The sequence below is a fragment of the Amblyomma maculatum genome, chromosome 1 (genome assembly GCF_055883805.1).
Source record: "Amblyomma maculatum isolate TAMU_Amacu chromosome 1, ASM5588380v1, whole genome shotgun sequence".
Lineage (NCBI taxonomy): Eukaryota > Metazoa > Arthropoda > Arachnida > Ixodida > Ixodidae > Amblyomma > Amblyomma maculatum.
Window position 1 is genome coordinate 307,407,579 of NC_139344.1, and position 20,618 is coordinate 307,428,196.

The window sequence follows — 20,618 nt, forward strand, 5'->3', positions numbered from 1 at the left end:
ACGCGTTTTCTTCCAAGTAACGCGACCATTTACATTGAACTTGTACGAAACGCGCTCGCGACCAGTGCTCTGTTGTACTTTCGTCTGCTAAGCTTCAGGACGCGGAACAGCCGTGATCTGCGAAATCTATTTTAATCGCTCCGTCCAACACAGTGCAGTTCTTCCTTGGCCGAAGTTTGCTGACGTTCACATTGTCTGGATCTCTTCTTAAGAAACGGCGCAAGCAATATCTGGAACCTAATGTATACTTCGATGTGCCGAACATAACACTGTACAGGCGGCTGAAAGGCCATTCTACCAGCAGTCAGCCTAGTGCGGCACCTGCTGAAAGTATTGCGCCTTACAACGCAAACGATTCAGCGAATGAGACGGAGCCGAGTGGTGCAGTGCACTCTCTAAACGGACACACAGACGTTCCACCCATCAAAGGCACTGCGCTAGACACGAGCAGCGACGCAACGACAGACGTAGAACTTTCTATCTACGACTCCCAAGACGAGTTGCAGACAGAACTCGATGATTTCAGTGACGTAGTTCAGACGCGAGTGATGACATTAGTATCAACAGTGAGAGTCTCAGTGAAGACTGAAAGTTCCCAAGATGACATTGGTGGGCTGCCATCATTTTTTGAGCAGTTTAGCAATGAAACGTTGCCTGATTCTAGAGTCACAAAGATAAGCGCGATAGCAGCTGTTATTGCATTTTCAGTATCTCATGGATTAACATGGACTGCACTAGGTGACCTTAAAAGGCTCATAAATTTTCTTTTTGGACGTATTGTACTGCCCCATAGCACATATGCCTTTCGGAAAATTTGGTGCAATGAAACGCATGACACTGTGCAGTACCATTATTTCTGTGAGACGTGCAGGGGCCCACTAAATGTGGATGGGGATTCAGCACAGTGCCCCAAATGCCTGGAGACCAGTGCCTTGCAGACACTTAAAGGCTGCGGGTCATTTTTCGTTATTTTTAATCTGCATAAGCAACTCATCTTTGCAATTGAAAGCACAAAACATCATCTTCATGCAAACCTGGCAAAGCTTCAAGAGCCGAGCTCCAGTATTTGTGATATAACATGTGCTGAGTGCTACGATAAAATGAAGAAATTGAGAGGACTCTCAAGAGACGACATCACCCTAACGATAAATACTGACGACAGTCCAATTTGGAAGTCCTCAAAAAAGTCAGTATGGCTTTTACAGTTCATCATAAATGAACTGCCACCATACTTGTGGTTGAAACATCCGGTACTTGCTGGGCTGTGGTTCGGCAAGACCCATCCGAACATGCAGCTCTTTTTGGAACAGTTTGTTACTGAAGTCAATGCTACTGGACCGGTAAAGTGGACATACGAGTCGACAACGCACTACTCGAAGCTACTTGTGTTGTGCTGCTCAGCTGATGCACCAGCAAGGGCAGCAGTACTCAATATAGTCTCCTTCAATGGTTACTTCAGATGCCCATGGTTCTACATACGAGGAAAACATGTTGAAGGTGAGTGGTACTTCATGGTTCTTGATGGCTTGACAGTAGTTTGGGAAACTGCATAATGGTTAATGACAATCAGCAGAGCCAACATGTAAAAAGTAGAATTTTTAGAAAAGTAGACGCACATGTAGAAGCAATCTTCATGTATAAACTTTTTGCCTGAAGGGAGCATGCGGTACATAATGAAGGAACAGCCAGAGGCCAGAACCACACACATGGTGAAGCATGACATGAAGCTTGCTGTGGATTACGAAGATGTAAACAGTGGATCTAAAGGGCCCTCTGCACTCATCAATTTGAAAGGTAAGGACATTCTTCTCCTTTCTTGATAAAATTTCACTTTGGTTTGCTTTAGTTGGCACGGACTGATATATGTGGTAGGATACGTCTGAGATGGGGACAAATGACTTGCTTTGCAAGGTCAAGAGGGAAATGAGAACAATGGTCGTGGGTATGCTGAAATAAGTGCGTAATCATATTCATATATTTACAACATTTATCAAAACACGTCAGCTTAGGTGACGGGAACTAATGTGTAACTCACATATTCTTGCCTGTTTATTTGTAGAAATTGGCTTGAGGGATAGTACTTCACTTAATGTGTGTGGTTCTTCGATGCTTTTCTGCTTGGTCTAGCGGTGGTTAATATTGGAGACAGCCAAGCTAGTTGTATACCTAGGCTGCATACTTTTTGGTTTTAACTGAAAAAAAAAACTGGTAAGAATCAACCAGTAAAACATTATGGAATCAGTTCAAGTCAAACAATGTCACTTTTTGGTATGTTCACTCTAGCCTAAGGCCCATCGTTGATAAAAAAATCCTCCCATTTCCTTCCTTCCCATCAGAGTACACAAATGGAGCAGCGGATACTAAAAAAGCATCCAAAGTGGGGGAGATACCAAATTGCACCCACTAGCATCTCCCTTGCAGTAGCAATGGAGCATTTGCGGAAATATAACTTGGCTTCCCCCCAAAGCTTGACTTCGAGAAAAATGAATTCATTCCCAAACAACATTCCCGCATTCTTCATGGAAGTAGTAGTAGTAGGCCTGCTTTGGTTCCTGTCCTGTGAGGAGTGGACAGTTCGTTGTTGAGATTTTGGTACCAAGGGGTGAAGGGGGAAATTTGTTTAGCAGAAAATTTTAAGAAGGTTTTGTGTGGTGTAGGACCACACATCTGAGATACAAAGGCCATTTCCCTCGATTTCCTGCCTAACATCTGCTGGAAGGCAAACTGCAGCCAATTGGCCGTATTGCCGAGTTTATGCAGAAGGGGAACCTGCCTGTTTGTTATTCTGTGCCTTTTTGCTTCTATGATCTTTTGTGCTTTGGGATTTTTTTTTACTGTTAATCACTACATTTTGCAGTTTTCATCATACAACTAGCCGTAAAATGCAACACATTAATTTCAAACAAATATATAAATGCCAAAACACACCTACCAAATTTTTGAAAACTAAGTACTGGAAAATGCACGGCTTATATACGCACGGCCTAGACGTACACAAGCCTGTGTTGGTGTTGTACTTATATAAGCACGAGGTCTTGACCTGCATACTTTGATAATGCGCTCGTGTCTTTCTTCCTCCAAAAGGAGGAGGAGCTTCGTTTACTTCCGATTGTATGGGTTTTAAATACACATAAAATTTCTTCACCAAGCCATGATAATAATTTATTGGAAAAGCATAAATCTAGACTGCTAAGTTCCTTATTTAGCCATTTTGATAATGTCTACAGAAGCAGCAATGTGTTCATTTTATTTATTTATTGAAAGTAATCTGTAGTATCACTTTGCCTCAATTCATCCTCCTCCAGTAACATGCATAACTTCACTGGTGCTTTAAATTAATAATTTAGTAATTTCTGTAGTCTGTAGTTTGGTTTAGGTCATGTTGTGTATTTTTTCCACTGATATTGGGTTCAGTGCAGAATATATGCACTGTGTTCTGCTAGGGGTTGTAAGACAATTAAGTCACTGAGACAATTTTTCAACATCGAATTCAGGTCAACGCTTCTGTGTCGATAAGGCAATCCTCACAATTCAATTCATATATGATATAGCTTGTGCTATGGGGCTCCGATACGCAAGCTTTTTGTCTTTGTGCAGTTGGATAATAAAATTGGCTCAGGAGTGATTTACTAATTTGTCACTTTGTCTAACGCACACATTCTGTGGCAAAGTGGAAGCTGCGACTCTGCTGCATAAGAACATCTCAAAATCCGTAGTCTCTGCTTTACTGAATACAGAGAAATCGAAGACTCAAGTGGTGATGGAAGTACATAGTTTCACTTCCAAGGCACCTTTCTTGTGGTCATATTTTGAAAAACCATTACGACACAAGGTGATGGCAGCCCATTTAATTTTCAACGGGCACTGCCCAGGGTCTAGCATAGATTTCTGGCACTATTGGGCAAGAAGACATACTATACTGTGTTCAGCATTTCATTTTTATGAGTGGAAGCTATTTGCCATTGTATGTCTACTTAGAGCAGGTAGCAGCCACAGATGTGGCAATAACTAGGCGAATAACATTACGATAGAACATATTTTGCTCGCATATTATGACTAGCAGCTTACTGTTATTGCTCAAAAGGAAAGTATATAACAGTTGCATCATACCTTAAATTTTCTTTAATTGGGCTGAAATACGGAGGCTAACAAAAAGGGTTCTACTTAAGTTAAGAACAATGCAAACAGCTATGGAAACACAAATGGTAGGTGTAATGTTTTGAGATAGGAAACGTACAGAGTGTGTCAGAGAAATTACTTGAGTTATTGGTGTTTTAGTGAATATCGAGAATCAGGCTTGGGCATGGGCAGGACATGTAATGCAAAAGAATAATATAACCGATGGTTGTTGAGGGCAACAATTTTAATTCCAAGAGAAAATAAGCATAGCAGAGGGCAGCAAAAAATAGGTGGGTGGTGAGGTTAACAGCTCTGCAAGGGTCAAATGGATACTGCTAGCACAGGAGTGGGTGAATTGGAAGAATATGGAACAGAAGAATATGGAAGAAAATGCTAAACCTGATAATGATAATGACATGTACGAATATTTATGTAGCTTGTAGAATAATGCTATTTCCATTAATTTGTTATCACTCATCTGTTATGTTTATTGTCATAGTGTATTCTCAACTGTGGTCATTTTCTCTCTGCTTACAACTGAAGCATGAAATATTTTTTTTACAGGTTCTGCCCCTTTACTAGAAAGAGTCCAATCCCGCCTTTTGGTCATCAAGCCTCTACACTGTGCAGGAGGAAGACGAAGATGGCTGGCTGACTGGCGGTTCTTTTCGCGTCTCTTGCTACTTCGCTTTTATATTAATTTCCGGGTGTCTTAGGTACCCATGTTACTCGGAGGAGCCCGGTAAAACCTGGGAGAATCTCCGAGTGGCCTCCTTCCTGGCTGGCCGTGCCCTAGGATCGCTTTTTTCCCCGTTCTGGTCTCTGGCTGCTGGCTGGTTAGGCCTACCGGCTGCCTGTTTGGCCATGGCCGACGAGGCTGCTGCAGGCAGCCATCGTCTCTGTGCAACGTGTTCTCATGTCGGGCGGCTCATACCACCGCCGCGGACCAGACTTCGTACCACCCCGACGACCTTGCAACTCCTGGTGCGCTTCGTGAGTCCCACCCTGCCTCCACCTCCGCCAGTCTCCATTTGGAACCCGACATCTCTGAGCTTTCGGGGCTCCTGTGCCTTCCGCCGCAGACAACTGCGGACTCGGAGTCGCCACAATCTAACCGCTTGGAGCTTGGCACAGACACGGACGCCATTAGGGTCCATGAGCAGATTGTTGCGACAATTCTGGACAAAGATAACAAGATTTGTCCCGGAACCAGGGCAGTCCTTTTGCCTCTGGTCTGTGCCCTGTACCGACACACTGCGCACTTCTTTGCGTGTGCGGTCGCTGAGCTGAACCGTTCAGAAACGCTCCGGACCTCTTTGGCGGCGCGAGAGCATGAGCTGGGTGTCCTCCGAATGCGGCTTGCTTGCGGGACTACCCAGGACACCACTACTGCGGCGGACCTCTGCGACGTGAGGCGGCAACCCCAGGTCCCTCGGACGTATGCTGCCACGTTGAGCGGCGTTTCAGAATCTCATCAACAGGGAGGCGCTTGCCATTGCAGCTCCTGCTGCGACCTCTCATCCGTACAGGCCTCCTCAGTCTGGAGATTCCTGCCCGGATCCTCAGCTGCACCAGATGTTCCTAACTTCTGTTGCACCCTTGGACAACGTTGGCAGCGAGGTGGCGGCTCTGCTCAAGGCGAACATCGATCCAGAAGCTGAGGGAATCGGAGCTGTTACTCTCAGGGCCTCTCATCGCGCCCTGACGGTTACCTCCAGGGACCCTGAGGACCTCGACCGTCTGAAGTCCGCAATCTCACGGTTCGAGGCAACGTGGAACTCTGTGAACGTCCGAATCCCCAAGCAGCGGAATCCGCACGTACGACTGACTGGGGTTGACCCCGATATAAGGCCAGAGGAGCTCATCGCGGCACTCAATCATCGGAACCACGCTCTTCATCTGGACCCTTCTTCCTGTAAGGTCAGGCTCTCTTTTGCACAGCGCTCCGGACAGTTTGTTCATGTTATTGAAACTGACCCACCCGCTTTTGCCCGCCTCTGTGCGGCGCGTCGTGTAACCATCGGTTGGACTTCCGTCGAGGTCCGTGAGGACCTGCACGTTCCCCTGTGCACTTTTTGTATGCAGTATGGCCACGCTTTGAAGAAGTGCAAGCTCAAGAATGATCCTTCGAAGGCGTGTTGTACCCGTTGTGCGGGGTCACATGCTTTGGCGGCTTGCCCTCGCTCCGTCCGGGACCCCAACATTAAGTGTGCCCCCTGTGCTGCCACCGGTCGCCCGTCGAATCATCATGCAGGACATGAGTCGTGCTCTATTTTGCACGAACGTTCGTACAAAATCCGCGCTCGAACTCAGTATGGGCCTTAGCAGTCAGGTGGCCTCGCGTCCCTTGCCCGTTGGCACCCCACACCGTAGCACGAACATCGAACACATAGAAATCTGGCAATGGAACTGTAGGGGCTTCAGAAGAAAACAGGGTTTGCTGAAACAATATCTCGGCACCACCCTCATCAGACCTGACATTATCTGTTTGCAAGAGGTACACTCTAAAAAAAAGAGTGTAAAAGGAGGGTAACTTCGGGATTTATGCTATCTGAAACCGCATGGCTTAAATATACCCTGCGCAATCACCCGCACGGAAGACGTTAGTCTCTCTCGCATGACTTTACACCATTTCGTCCCTGCAGCTCAAGCAAAAAAAAGTTTGCCGCTTGTTTCTTCTTTTTTTTTTTTTATGATGGTAACCGGTTTCAAGCTGGGTGCGGCTGTGTTTCTTCTTCCCGTCCCATGTCCTTTCAAGAGCTACCACAAAAGGACCCCCGTTTTTCTCCGGAGGAGGTGGGGAATCGTCGAAAGTTGGGAGCATCTTATCTTCTTACAAAATGCGGTGCCTCCCCCTTCACCTCCCCCCCCCCCGACACTCCTACGCGAGCTTGACCGTGGAGGGAGCAAGGCCGAACTCAGAACAAGGGCGGACAGACAAGTGTGTACGCTGCAAAACAGGGAGAAAGGGGAGGTGAGGGGGGAGTGGTGGTGAGGCGAGAAGCGAAGCAGTTGCTTTTTAGTTTTGTTGCTTTTATTCTCAACGCAGCGTCACGTGTTCGTAGTTGCTTGAGCCTGCCTGCGTTCCCTGCGACTCTGCGAGTCCGAGAAGACGACGACGGCGATTGCCGCACGAGTCAGCGTTCGTGCTCTTTGTCGTTGGTACTCATCTGTGTTTTTAGAAAAGTTCGGTTGCTCTCAGCGATTATTTCATCGAGTGCGCTCATCGATGCCTCACTATGAAACGACTTCGTGAAAGTGTGAACTTCGGAATGAAACGGCGGATGGCTGGTCGTCGCGGTGGTGGTGTTCCAACGGATCCTTGGCGCCAAATTTCAGCCGCGCATGTAAGTGACGTTTTACATTTCGTTTTACGTGTTTTTCTCTGCTATTTAACTTGGCCTGAACATGTTTTGTTATTGCTTACGTCCGCGACGCTGCTTGTTTGTCTGTGAAACGGCCTCTGAGCACGACGTCTTGGATCCCAACCTGAGCATACCACTCCCTCAGTTCAGACTGGAGGAGCGGCGCATCCCAAAATTTTCAGATGGTCACGACCTTTTTGCGGGATGTTAATGGTGCATTTTTAGTCGTCTACGACGCTCACAAGCATATCCTGCGGTCGAAAGTATGCGTCGACGAGCGCTAATGCAGTCCCGGTGATACGCATTGACGTGTTTGCATGCCGCATTATTTTTGCTCGCTGCCTACAATCGATTTTGATCGTCTGTTGTTGCTGCTTTACGGGAACGTTGCCATAAATGCGGGAGAGCATGCAGGGTGATGGGTTAAGTTTACGGTTCTTTTGCCAGCAACCTGTACGTTCGAAGGCAGCGCGCTTGATATCCTAAAGTCACGCTTTCAGAACGCCGATTTAACCCCGCAGTTTTGAGCTGATGGCGTCGAGACCAGAGGTGGGACCGAGCCGATTCGTGTACATGTATACTGTCGCAGTGACGCAATGTGCAGGAAAGACATTTCTCATGCTTTTTTTTTTTTCGCTGCAGGCTCAAGTCCTTCGTCTCGTCTGCGCAAGAACGTAGACTGCCGTTTCTTCAAAGAATTTGAAACTGGTCTCTGCTATCCGTGCTGGTAAGTCCAAAGCATTGTTTCCGTCCAGAAAGGGGCGTTTAAATTGACACGCGCACTTTTGTGGCACATATTGCTGATCACTGACATCTGCCTCAATGTATACTGCTTGGGATTCTCGTCGGAGAATATTTATGTCGCGTGCCATGTGTGTGTCTCCTTGCGCGTTGCCATTTTCGCTCATGCCGTGCAATATGGTGCACGCCCAGACAGTGACTTATCAATTGAGTTTCATTGTGTTTGAGGGCGTGTGCGAGTAAATGGTGTTATTTAACTTGCTGATCACTTATGTTAAGAACTGATAATAAATATTGGACTCGATCAAATCACTTAACAAGTGAAAAATCTGGGTTAGCTGGTGATCAGATGTCTTCAGCATTGAAGCAAACCATGTGTCACCCCTTCTCTGCTTTAAGACTGACTTTCTTTTTGTAATCGGTACATAAAAAGACCAGCGCTAAAAAAAATAATTACGGGGACAAAGGAACAAAAAATTACAGGACGGGCACTGAAATACGTTTTGTGTTCCTTTGTACCTGTTTTCTTTTTTTTCTTTTTTTTTTCGCTGGTCTTTTAGGGTGTAAGTATGAACCAACTGGCCCAAACAGCTATTTTGATTAAATGTGCTAATTTTCGTTAGCGAGCTAAGGAAAATTTTTATATCACTAATATTTTTCATTTGGGGATTTGCTATAGTTTCTACTTAGCTATTTCCATTCTGAACTTTTCAGCCTCCTGACCCATAGAAAGGAGGCTATGCCTGACCAATAACAACACATTCTTTTCCTTCTGTAGTTTCTGTTGTCAGACATTGTGTTATACTCATTACTAGAATTCACTGGTACTGAGACATTCCCTCATTGAAGTTAATGTGTATTGTCTTTGTGCTAGCAGTTTGTCATAAATCTGCTATTCTAGTTTATTTAAGCAGTTATTTCGACTGTAAAGAGGTGGCAGATATTGTTACAGATATATCTAGGAACAGGAGTTGTAGCTTTTAAGCTCATTGTCAAAATATTTGAGTCATTGTTTTGGCATGTGTGGTGCCATTATTTTTTGTACTATAGTTATGTATGTACTAGTTACGAGTATCATGCTAATGTTATGAATGGTATACCTTTGCTGCAGCGTACCTGCCAGTAGGAGGAATACGGTGTAGAAGTGCTGTTACTCCTGCTTCTAAAGATCAACCTGCTTTCTTCAGCGCTGGACGACTACGAAGATTTGTGTGGTATGTATTTTTCGACATAGCTGTGGCATTGTGGTCTGTTCATTGTTGCTTTATGTCTATAAAAGAGCATATTTTTCTATGCTGAGGAGCAATAGCCCTGGCATTGCATTGATTTTGGAACCATTCAGTGCTATTGAGCAAGTTAGCAAGGGAGGAATTTTTTCAGTATGTAATCGATCTGAACATGTTGACTTCTTTTTATTGAGTGAGCTGTTAATGTATGCCTCTTTTCTTTTTTTCTTCAAAACCTAATATTTAAATTGTTAGCACTTGGTTCTCAGCAGTAAGGTTATGTTCTCTGATGGGTGTAATTTTCAACAACTCACATGCTCTTATGTTGCTAGGTATGTCCACAATAGAATGAAACTAAAAATGAAGTACTGCAGGTGATATGTAATGGACGGTATTTTAGCACTTTCAGCTTTATTGTTTCTTTTGTGTTCTTTATATTGTTTTGTGCCATTTGTACTCAGCGTATTTTTCTTGTGTTCCACCACTACCATTTAACAAATATATATATATATATATATATATATATATATATATATATATATATATATATATATATATATATATATATATATATATATATATATATATATATATATATATGCCCCCACCCCTTATGTCATGTCTATGGGCCTATAAAGGGAGAATGAATGAAATGAAATTTGCAGTACAATTAGAACTGGATTGTGCAGCACAGTGGACATGTCTGTGGTAGAGGATAATGGTTGAATGGCTAATCAACCAAAATTGACTTAACTTTTGCATTATAATTTTAGGGGACAGTATTATATACCAGAAATGAGGGTCCCCAATATTATAGGTGAGCCCAGTTCTTAAATTTTCTGAAAGAGCAATGTAGTTCAGAATATTGAACAAGGAAAGGCATATTTGAAAACTATTGTCTTGCTTTCCCACATTGCATGTAAAAAATATTGCTGCACTTGGTATTGTTGTCAGAATCATGTTAGCTTCTTCTGCATCATCAAAAACACAAAATATGTCTATATTATCTGAATAAGAAATGTCAGCAACACCCTTTTTTAGTTATGTAATGTGGAAAAACCAACTTGCAAAGCTTTTAAAGGAATATTTTTGATGCTCATTATGTTAGACCACATAGATGATTAGGAGGGTTTTAGGCCTAGGCTCACTCATTAATAGCCTTCGATTTTACAGTTTTCATATTGCCTCTTATAAACAAAAAGAATAGATAATTAAGTCTAATCCTGAAGCTGTACCAGGTACCCAAAGTCCACATTGCTGCACAACCCACCGGCAGAGACTGCACGGGCGTCTCTTCATAGTTTATAATTTGCAATCTGTAAAGGTAAAGAACATAATCTTCGAGAAATTTGTTGTAAACCCTTTTTAATAATCATTCTTGTATAATATTGGTCAGCATTTACAATTTCATTAGTTAGGCATCTAAAGAGATAAGCAGTTGACAGTTCTGGCAAATTGCAGTTTATGAGAAGTTTTATTCCTGCTGCATGTGCTGCGAGCATTACATGAAGCAGCAATACATAGAATCTCAAGCTTTGTGGTTTGTTCAAGGAATTATAGGGGTATTGAAGTGTATTGTTTTTTGCCTCCTGAGCAAGATAATGTAGTTTTGAAGTGAAACGGCAGTCTCGAGAAGTTTTTGGCATCGGCATAAGCTGATGTGTGGTGTGAAACTAGCAATGAACTTATGTAAAAGTTGCATTTTATTGCCATGCTTTACATAATTCTGCATCTGTGACATCACTGCAGTAATGCACATGTGCAGAAGGTGCTTTGGATGTGCCTTGCTATCATTGCTCTTTTAGCATGAAATGTTCCATCTTTCAGAAGTGGTATCCTGCATTTATAAGGCATAGCCTCTGTGGTATATTCATGCCTTTTTCCAGGAATGTAAACTGCACTAAAAGCAGAAACAATAGAATGGCCTTAGACATACCCCTGCAGGAGCAAGCTCTGCAGGAACAAGCTTCATTCGTTATATTCATGAGAAATGACAACGAATGCAAGAACAAAAGAACCTCCCCCCATACCTCCCCCCCCCCCTCCAAAAAAAAGAAGAAGAGATTTGCAGTTGTCACTTGTGATGGATGATCAGATGACTAAAGACAGTGTAGTCTCAGGAAAACATTAACACTAAAGGCAACATAAGATAATGTCATGAAGGACCAGAGACAGTGTTTTCTAGGAGGGTGAGACCATAGTGACTAGAAACAAGACCACTGGTATGGTCAGGTGTGAAAGCAAACTATAATGTTTGGGTGTTGGAGTGGAAACCAGCAAACAACAAAGGTGAAAGTGAAGGTGATAAAACAAAGTTTAACATAAAAAGCTAATGATAAAAAAAAGGAGAACTGCACATATGAACGAGTAGAGGGAGGGGTTTTTTAAATCACATCTTTTGCCTTTATTAGGCCAGCTTCTATTTTATCAATATGTTTTCATTCATATTTCTTTAAATGACCCTCTGGGTAGTCCAACATCAGTGATGCCTATGGCTTGACCCTGCTCCTAACAAGAATATGTCTCATTGTATATTGTGTCTTATTGAGCATATTGTCAATTTTTTCTGAGATTGCAATGTGCTAGTTGTCTATGTGTGTGTTAGTGGCACAGGTAAACCTCAGATTTGGAGAATTTTCATTGATCTATATATTGTGTGAGTTCACAATTCTCATTATATAAACACTTGGAAGCCTGTACTGGTGCACTATTTCCATCTGTCTTCCTTTTTACTTGCCCTTTGTGCAGTGTTATTTTTATATGTGAATTAATTACTCCATAAGCATGTTTTGTGAGACTTTCTTCGTGAGTAACCGATTACAAGTTCTCTTTTCTATGCAGGTCAAATACGTGGTACATCCCTGCCCTGACTGTGCGGAGAAGATTATCCAGTCCCTTGCTGCAACTTCGGTGTATAATGAGGTGAAATAAACACCATTGTATGCTATCTTAACCGATTGTTCTGTAAATTCTTTTTGTTCACTCTGCAACATAACTTACGGCTTGAACACAACATGACACAGCCTACCTCACCTGAAACATTGCTCACTGTCACACTCCAGACGACACAAAGATATTGCAATGTTTCAACATAATCTTTCCTTCCAGAAAATCTTGAAATGTATTGGTTAGCTTTATTCCTGCTTCCAGTGACCAAGTTTACGATGCAGATTGGTAATAGTGCTCTTGTGTGGATAGCATATATATACCACAAGATGATGCTTAGATACCCTATGTAATATGGCATTACTTTAAACTGCTTGGAGGGCAACATTATCCTTCTCCTGGTGGTATAAGCTTGCACCATAAAGGTGCAAAACTTTGCACTCTTTGTCGTAATATAAATTTATACTCTAAAATGGTAACTTTGCACCTGTACATACAGGATAAGTTTACGTTGTCAAGGTGCAAACTTGCACCTTTGATGCAAGGGTATGCTTATGCCATCGACAGACTAAAACATAGGCCTTTATGAAAGGTGCAACGTTATGCCTGGGTAGAATACAGTTACACTGCTTGTGAAAGTGCATGTTTATGCTACCAGAAGCGTAATGTTACACTACATGCAATGGTATAAATACTTAGTCTTCCAAGACACAGCGTAACCTTACCCCAAAAAGGTGTTAGCTCAGCGACAAGCAGTTTACCCCCCAAAAAGACTAAGATCACACCTTTTTTTTTTAGAGTGTAGGAGTCGACAGGTCACCGACGCTAGACGGCTACTACACGATCCGCCAACCCCACATGCCGTCGGTTGCAATCCTCGTCGCAAACGCCATTACTGTAATTGAGCACTCATCCGAACCGGACGTTGAGCACTTAGCGACAGAAATAGTGCCTAACAAACGAGGCTGAAAGAGCACATTCATCATCGACATGTAGAAGCAGCCACGACCCGCAAAGGCCGACTCCACCAACCTCCTTTCCGAAGCCACCCACCTGGCGCAAGCAAATCAGCTGGTCGTGGTCGGGGACTTCAACGCGCCCCACCGGGACAGGGGGTACCAGTCAAACTCAGCCAGAGGAGTGACAGTTGCGCGAGCAATAGAAGCCCTCGGCTTGGAACTCCTCACCGACCCTATATATCCGACAAGGGAAGGCAACAGCGTCTCCCGTGACTCCTGCCCGGACCTCACCCTGATCAAGAACATTGCTGAGGCTACATGGACGAACCTAGAAGAAACCCTGGGAAGTGACCACTGCATACTAAGCGCATCCATATCCAACAGTTTTGCGAGTCATTGAGAGCAACGCTGGGAACGTCCCGTACTTGGACAATCCTGCGGAACCTCATTGACCCCTCTAAATCAAAATCCGCATCTACACGGACCCTGAAGCGTATTGCTCACCTTTTTCCAGGGGACGACGCCACGCTGCTTCAGGCTCTTAAGGACAAATATATTGGCACCAGCCCAGCTCCTCTTTGCTCTTTGACCTACCAGGGCGAGGAAAATCCGGCACTCGATGCTCCCATTTCTGAAGCCGAGGTGTATGCTGCAGTTCGATCATGCACCCGCAACACGGCGGCGGGAATGGACAAGATCAGCAACGCCATGATCCGCAACTTCAGCAAGGCACAAATCAGCGACCTCACCACGTATTTGAACGACGCGCTGTGGGAGAATGAAATTCCCTCTGAGTGGAAGCGCTAGGAGATAATCGTAATTCCAAAACCGGGCAAGAAGCCGGCGGTCGAAACGCTACGACCCATATCACTCACCTCGTGCCTGGGCAAGCTCTACGAGCGAGTCATTCAGACGCGACTTCAACACTACATAGAAGATAGCGGCCTCTTCCATCCCTCCATGATCGGCTTCAGATCTGGCCTGTCCACTCAAGACGCTTTTCTTCTCCTCAAGGAGGAGGTACTTTCTAACATTCCGAGAGGAGGCGAGCACCTCATTATGGCGCTAGATCTAAAAGGCGTGTTTGATAACGTGTCTCACGAGGCAATCCTATCCGAGCTCAATAACCTAAACTGCGGCGAACGCACCTTCCGATACGTCAAGAATTGTTAGTCCAACCGAACGGCAACGATAGGAATGGGTGACATGAGATCGGATCTTCAAGACATGCCAAACAAGGGCACGCCACAGGGATCGGTCATCTCCCCGCTCCTCTTCAATATCACCATGATTAGAATCGCAAGGGCTCTGTAACAGGTTCCGAACATTCGATACACTCTGTATGCTGATGACATTACGATCTGGACAACCACCGGCTCTCTAGGCCAGAAAGAAGAAACACTTCAAGCAGCCGCAACCTGCGTGGAAACAGAGGCCTTTCGATGCGGGCTCCAATGCTCCCCAGATAAATCTGAAGTCATCCGCATACGTGGGTACCACTATACCTCACCAGACAATCTTAGCATCCTCCTACATGGGGTCCCAATCCGGGAAGTGCCACTCATACGAATCCTGGGTCTCTGGCTCCAAAGCGATAGAAAAGTAGACCACGTGCTCCACCTCCTCAAGAATACAACACAGCAGATCTCTAAAATGATCCGCCGGGTGGCCAGAAACAGAAAAGGCATGCGGGAAGAAGACACGATCCGTCTGCTGCAGGCGCTGGTCATCAGTCGCCGCTCCTATGGACTACCTTACCTCACCCTGCTCCGAAGAGATCTCAACAAAGCAAACGCAATGATACGTGCAGCTTACGGGAACGCGTTAGGCCTCCCGCCATACACCTCCAACGTCACATTGGAAGCTCTTGGACTGCACAACACATTTGAAGAAAGTCAAGAGGCTGTCCTCCTGTCCCAAAGGGAACGCCTTCTGTCAACTGAGACTGGCCGGCTCATTCTCGAGCGCGTTGGCTATCCTTCGGACGTACAAGCTATACAGTCAACGACTAACATTCCTGTTCCGTACCGGGCAAGAGTATATGTGTCCCCGCTCCCAAAGAACATGTCTCCAGTCCACAACGAAGGCAGAAGACACGCCCGAGTGAGTTATCTTAAGCGTGCAGTGGAACGCAGTCCGAGAACTGTCTATGTGGATGCCGCTCTATACGAGCATACATCGAACGCAGCAGCAGCAGTGGTGGTGGGCTCTTCATACACAGAAGTCTCCAGCATGTCCATCCCGCACTGTACTATCACAGAAGCGGAAGTGGCGGCGATCGTGCTGGCCATTACCTACGGAGACGCTACCAATCGAGAGCTGCACGTAATCACCGACGCACAAGCGGCGTGTCGGCTCCTTCTTGCAGGCAGAATACCTAAAAAATTAGCTTGCTTCACAACTAACCCATTGGCTACAACCTCACAGCTCAAACATCAGATCACTTGGGTTCCGGGGCACTCTGGATTGGAAGGTAATGAGGTCGCGGATAGGCTAGCTCGAGGTCACACAAGCCGAGCGGCCACCAATCCCGATCTCACAACCAGCATTCCTGTCCCAGCGACTTACGGCGCGCGACTTAAGTACCTACGGGAACAACGTAGGATTTATCCCCCTCCACACAAGGGTCTAAATGCACAAGAAAGGCGGGAATGGAGACAGCTCCAAACCAACACTTACCCCAACCTACATCAATACAACATAATGTTCCCAGAACACTACACAGACATATGCCCTTGGTGCAACGACCAGCCCACCGCCTACCACGTCACATGGGGGTGCACAGGCCCCAAACCTCCACACATAAACATGCACCATTCGGAGGCGCAGTGGGAGGCCACTCTGCAATGCTATGATCTAGAGACCCAGCGTAGGCTGGTAACTCAGGCAAGAGCGGCAGCCCAGGCCACTGGGGTCTTGAAATGAAGACTCCACTCACTGCCCCCTCCCCTTTTTTCCTTTCTCTTTTCTTTTTCTTTTTGAAATAAAGTTTTCTCTCTCTCTCTCTACACTGTGTGACAAGACTGCCTCGTTCGATAAAATATCGGGCACACCTGAAGGCATCGAAGTGGAGGCAGTGGATATTGTTCTATGTTCTGCCTTGTTTACATGGTATCCTGCACCCAGACTACTGGAGACACATCTCCAAACTGTCAGAAGCCCTGCACATTCTTTTGCGAGAAGAGATCGCTCTAACGGATATTGCAAAAGCAGGTAACATATAACAGGTGTCGTCATTGCTTATAGCATAGCTGTCAAGTATCTAAGGTAAACATGTAAATGAAGATTTTCACTTGTTTATACTGTTATACAAATGTCGGAAAATAATGTGTTGAAACACATTTAGAACTGAAGATGGTCGCTCTGCAGAGTGTATTTGGGAAGGTTGATGTCATGAGCTGGGCTACTAAAAACTGAGAATGCACCACTTGGTTACGGCAAGACAATGCAAAAGTGTTTTCACTTTTGCATCTCTCTCATAGTTGGTTTCACAGGCTGTGACCTCATAGTGCCTGTCACCTGTCAAGTGCAGCCCTATTCTTGGGCTGTTTCTTTTCTTGCAATTGACTATGATACTCCTGAAACAACTATTATTGCTTGATCTAAAATTGTAGTAGTGTAAATTAGATAATTATTATGCTTAAGAATATTGTCATATGCCTTTTCTGGAATGGAGACATTACATGTTTTAGAGCACGGATTGGAGTTGTTTATTTTCGCTGAACCTAGGTACAGAAGCTTAAACACAAAATTTTATTACATGCATTGGCAGTGCCTCTGCTGAATTAGCTGACTTTTTGGTTTTGGTTGCGCTCTTATGTAACAATGTTTATTCTCTTTATTTTCAGAGCTGCTTCTGGAGACTTTCGTCGTTCAATGCCAGAGTTTGTATGGTGTTGCCAGCATGACATTTAATGTTCATGTGTTGCTTCATTTGGCCAACTGTGTTCGGTCACTTGGACCATTATGGGCGCATTCTGCTTTTGTGTTTGAAAGTGGAAATGGAAGCATAGTTCAGCACGGAAGATTTTTGGAGGGCGGAGACAACACAGGGCGGTACTGACAACTGACAGTCAGTACCGCCCTGTGTTGTCTCCACCCTCCGTCCTGTGCCTGCTGCGGTTTTATTTTCCTTATGAAGCATAATTCGGCAGGTGTCAGCTGCCAAAGACATCCCTCAGCAAATAGTCAACAGAAGTTTCATGCACCAACAACTGCAGAAGGTGATGAACAGCAGCTTGCTATCTCTCCGGGATAAATAGTTTTGCATGAAAAGCTTTGGCTATCCCCGTTTGCAAAATGCTACACATGTAGACAATTTGTGCCTTTAGGTAAGGGAAAAGATGTTGTCTTCAGTACTAAAGAGCAGGATGCTCTAGACAGTCACTTAGGTGTCATTGCGTCGACAGCACTTCAGTATGAGCGCTTCATACAGGCAAAGCAGATTTTTCACAGCACCACCTAGAAGCGACCATCCCTCTCTGATACAACATTCACAAAACTTACAGTGGTGCATATGAGCCTATTAAAAAAATATTGCTGCTGAAAGAGGTCAACACTTGTGCCTTGATGTGCAGACCTATAATTATTGCAGACACAGCTGCTATACCACCGCATCTCAAGGAATGCTTTGTCTCATTTGGCAGAGCACTTAATGTGATACTGCCAGATGAAGTAGCCGACTGGTGCTTATTCACTAAATTTTCGGAGGAAGAAAATACATTTATTTGTGACCTCCCCAATAAGATAGAAAGGGACTAAAGTCAGCAACAATCAAGTAAGCCTGTGATCTGATTCTTATGTGGTTAGAAAGTCTCAATCCAACCTAAAAAGATGTGTGAACATAACAGAGGAGCAAATTGTATGGTATATAATTAGTCGGGAATGGCTACCTTGAATGTGTAGGCCACCAAAGGCAAGATGCACTGTGCATTAGCGGTCTGAAGGAAAAGGTTACGTAAAGGATTCATCACTTTTCATACCTTGTGGTAGTTTTCACCCATTGCATACAGGACAGTTTTACTGAGGAGGTCTTTTGCTTAAAAGAGATTATTTGTATCATAAGAATCATTTTAGCTCAGTGTGCAATTGTAAGAGTGATGCCTTGTTGTTGGTGCTTATTTGCAGAAAGTATCAGTCATTGTCCAAGCAATATCAAGAAATAGAAACTTTAAGTGCTGTCTGTTTGTCTCTTGTCCTTCCTCAAGGTGAACATCTTGAGGAAGCGGCTTCCTTATATGTTTGTAGCAGCGCGGCTATCTCGTCCGCATTCAGCCACTTCTATCCTTCGCGCAGCTTAACATATTTGTTGGCTTCCTCTGACAGCCCCGCCTTGAGCTGATCGGCTACCAATAGCCTTACAAGTTCATCGAATGATGACACGCATTCAGACTTTAAATAAAAATTTAAATAAATGTGGAGGCGGGTGACAAATGCCTTCCAGGTTTCTTCGCGGCGCTTGGTGGCCCCAGAAAACCGCATTTTGTACTCTGCGGCTGAAAGTTTTAGCTCCTCTAGAACCACCGCCTTCAGCTTGTCGTAGTCCCGGTGCTGCTCGGCGGTGAACCGAGTTGACAAGTAGGTCACTCACTCGGCCAGCATCGGGAACACGAGCTACGCCCAGTGTTCTTTCGGAACGCTGTAAGCCTCGAGCGAGCATTCCACCCACTCAAACCAGACCGGCACTTCATCATCCGCTGGTAATTTGGGGAACGCGCCGGAGAGTAGCTTAGCGTACTGCCTTAGACGCTCGTTCTCCGAAGGCGCCGCACTTTGCCCGTTAGCCATTATGAGTTGCATCTGTAGCTCTAAAGCCCTTATCTTAGCCAGCGTGAGTTGCATCTGGAGCTCTAAAGCCCTTATCTTTCTTTCATACAACTCTAGCTCCTTCTCAATGTTTCGGCCACGCTGAGGTCTCGGCGCCTCAGTGCTGCCCTTGTCGCCACCGCCCCCCCCCCCCCTCCGTCACCGTCACTGTACATTGTCAGTGCCTTGTCGGGGTTAAGATGCCTAAATCTGGTCAGCATTAACTACACCAGCCACATCAAACAGTGAATGCCACGAAAAACAAAGGGACCAGGGAACTCGCTCCGTGCTGCCCGCCGGGTCCTCTTTTCGGACTGGATTGGCGTCGATCGTCAGAGTGGCGCCGCTTGAAGTCGTCAGCTGTTGTCGCTACTCGAGGGCTCCGCTCGCGTCCGTCGACGGCCGCGTCCACTTGCGCTTGCAAGCTTCTGTGTCGCTCGTATCGCTGCTCGTTGACGTCCTCGTCTTCGGCGCCTTGACGCCCGATGCTTGGCGCACCCTCCTGAACCTGCTCGTTGTCTTCGGCGTATCGACGCCCGATGCTTCACGCACCTTGTCTCTCGGTTGAGCTGCAGCACACCCATCCTGTTGCGACTGCGCCAGTAAAGTTTTTGGTTCGGTGTTGATGGGTGACTGGATGGTGGAGCAAGCCAGTAAGCTGGTGGAGCAACTTGGTAAACAACAGGAGAACTTTATACAAAAGAACAAGAGGTGGTACAAGAGTTATATTCACAAAGGAAAACTAGCCGCGGTCGGCCGCGCCGACCGCTAAACAGAGCGACAATAAGGGACTCCGCGTCCCCGCAGTCGAGCTGGCGCCTCTTGCCCCAGCTCCAAAGCAACCACTACTCGCTCGCCAGCGCGAGCGTCCTAACGCAAGGAGTAGCTCCAGCAGAAGGCACTCGAGGCCTGTCCCGCGCTCCAGAGATGAGCCGAAAGTGCGCCCCTTTCCACACGTAAAAACATAAAAATACAGTAACTGTAGCTTCTCTTTCCCGCGTATGTATGCCACTCGTCGCAGCCTGTCTGACCGTTTCGCTTACTTACGTTCGTGTACTAGCATGCTACACGTTATGCAGCTGGACGAAAGCCAGACCCCTCTCGCGGGATTTATGGCCTCCGGCCGTTCTCACCCGCGCGACGGGACCGCGGTGGGGGGGCCACGTTAATGAGGTCCCGCTCGGGGGAAGCGGAGGGTCTGTCCCGTCTCCCGTATCAAAGGGAAGCGCGTGACCGGGGTCCGAAGAGCCTGCGCTCTAAAACTAATGGTCTCCTTGAAGGAACCACGAGTTTGAAAACAGACCAGATGCGCAGTTCGCACCACGGCACCCTGCCGAGACATTCCTTCACAGCCAAGTATGCTAAAAATACAAACGGCAACGCGCCGGACCTTACAGGCACTGTTTCCCCTTTAATCCTTCTTTTGTGTGCGCCAACACTTCCAAGCACTCATGGATGCACCGCGACCTATCAGAATCTTGAACTCTATTTGCAATACAACGTGACATAGTCACCTG

General features: G+C 45.6%; 1 pseudogene; it reads left to right on the forward strand.

Annotated features, from left to right (window-relative positions):
- Positions 1 to 548: 548 nt before the first annotated feature.
- Positions 549 to 18,057, forward strand: LOC146207016 (uncharacterized; annotated as a pseudogene).
- Positions 18,058 to 20,618: the final 2,561 nt, after the last annotated feature.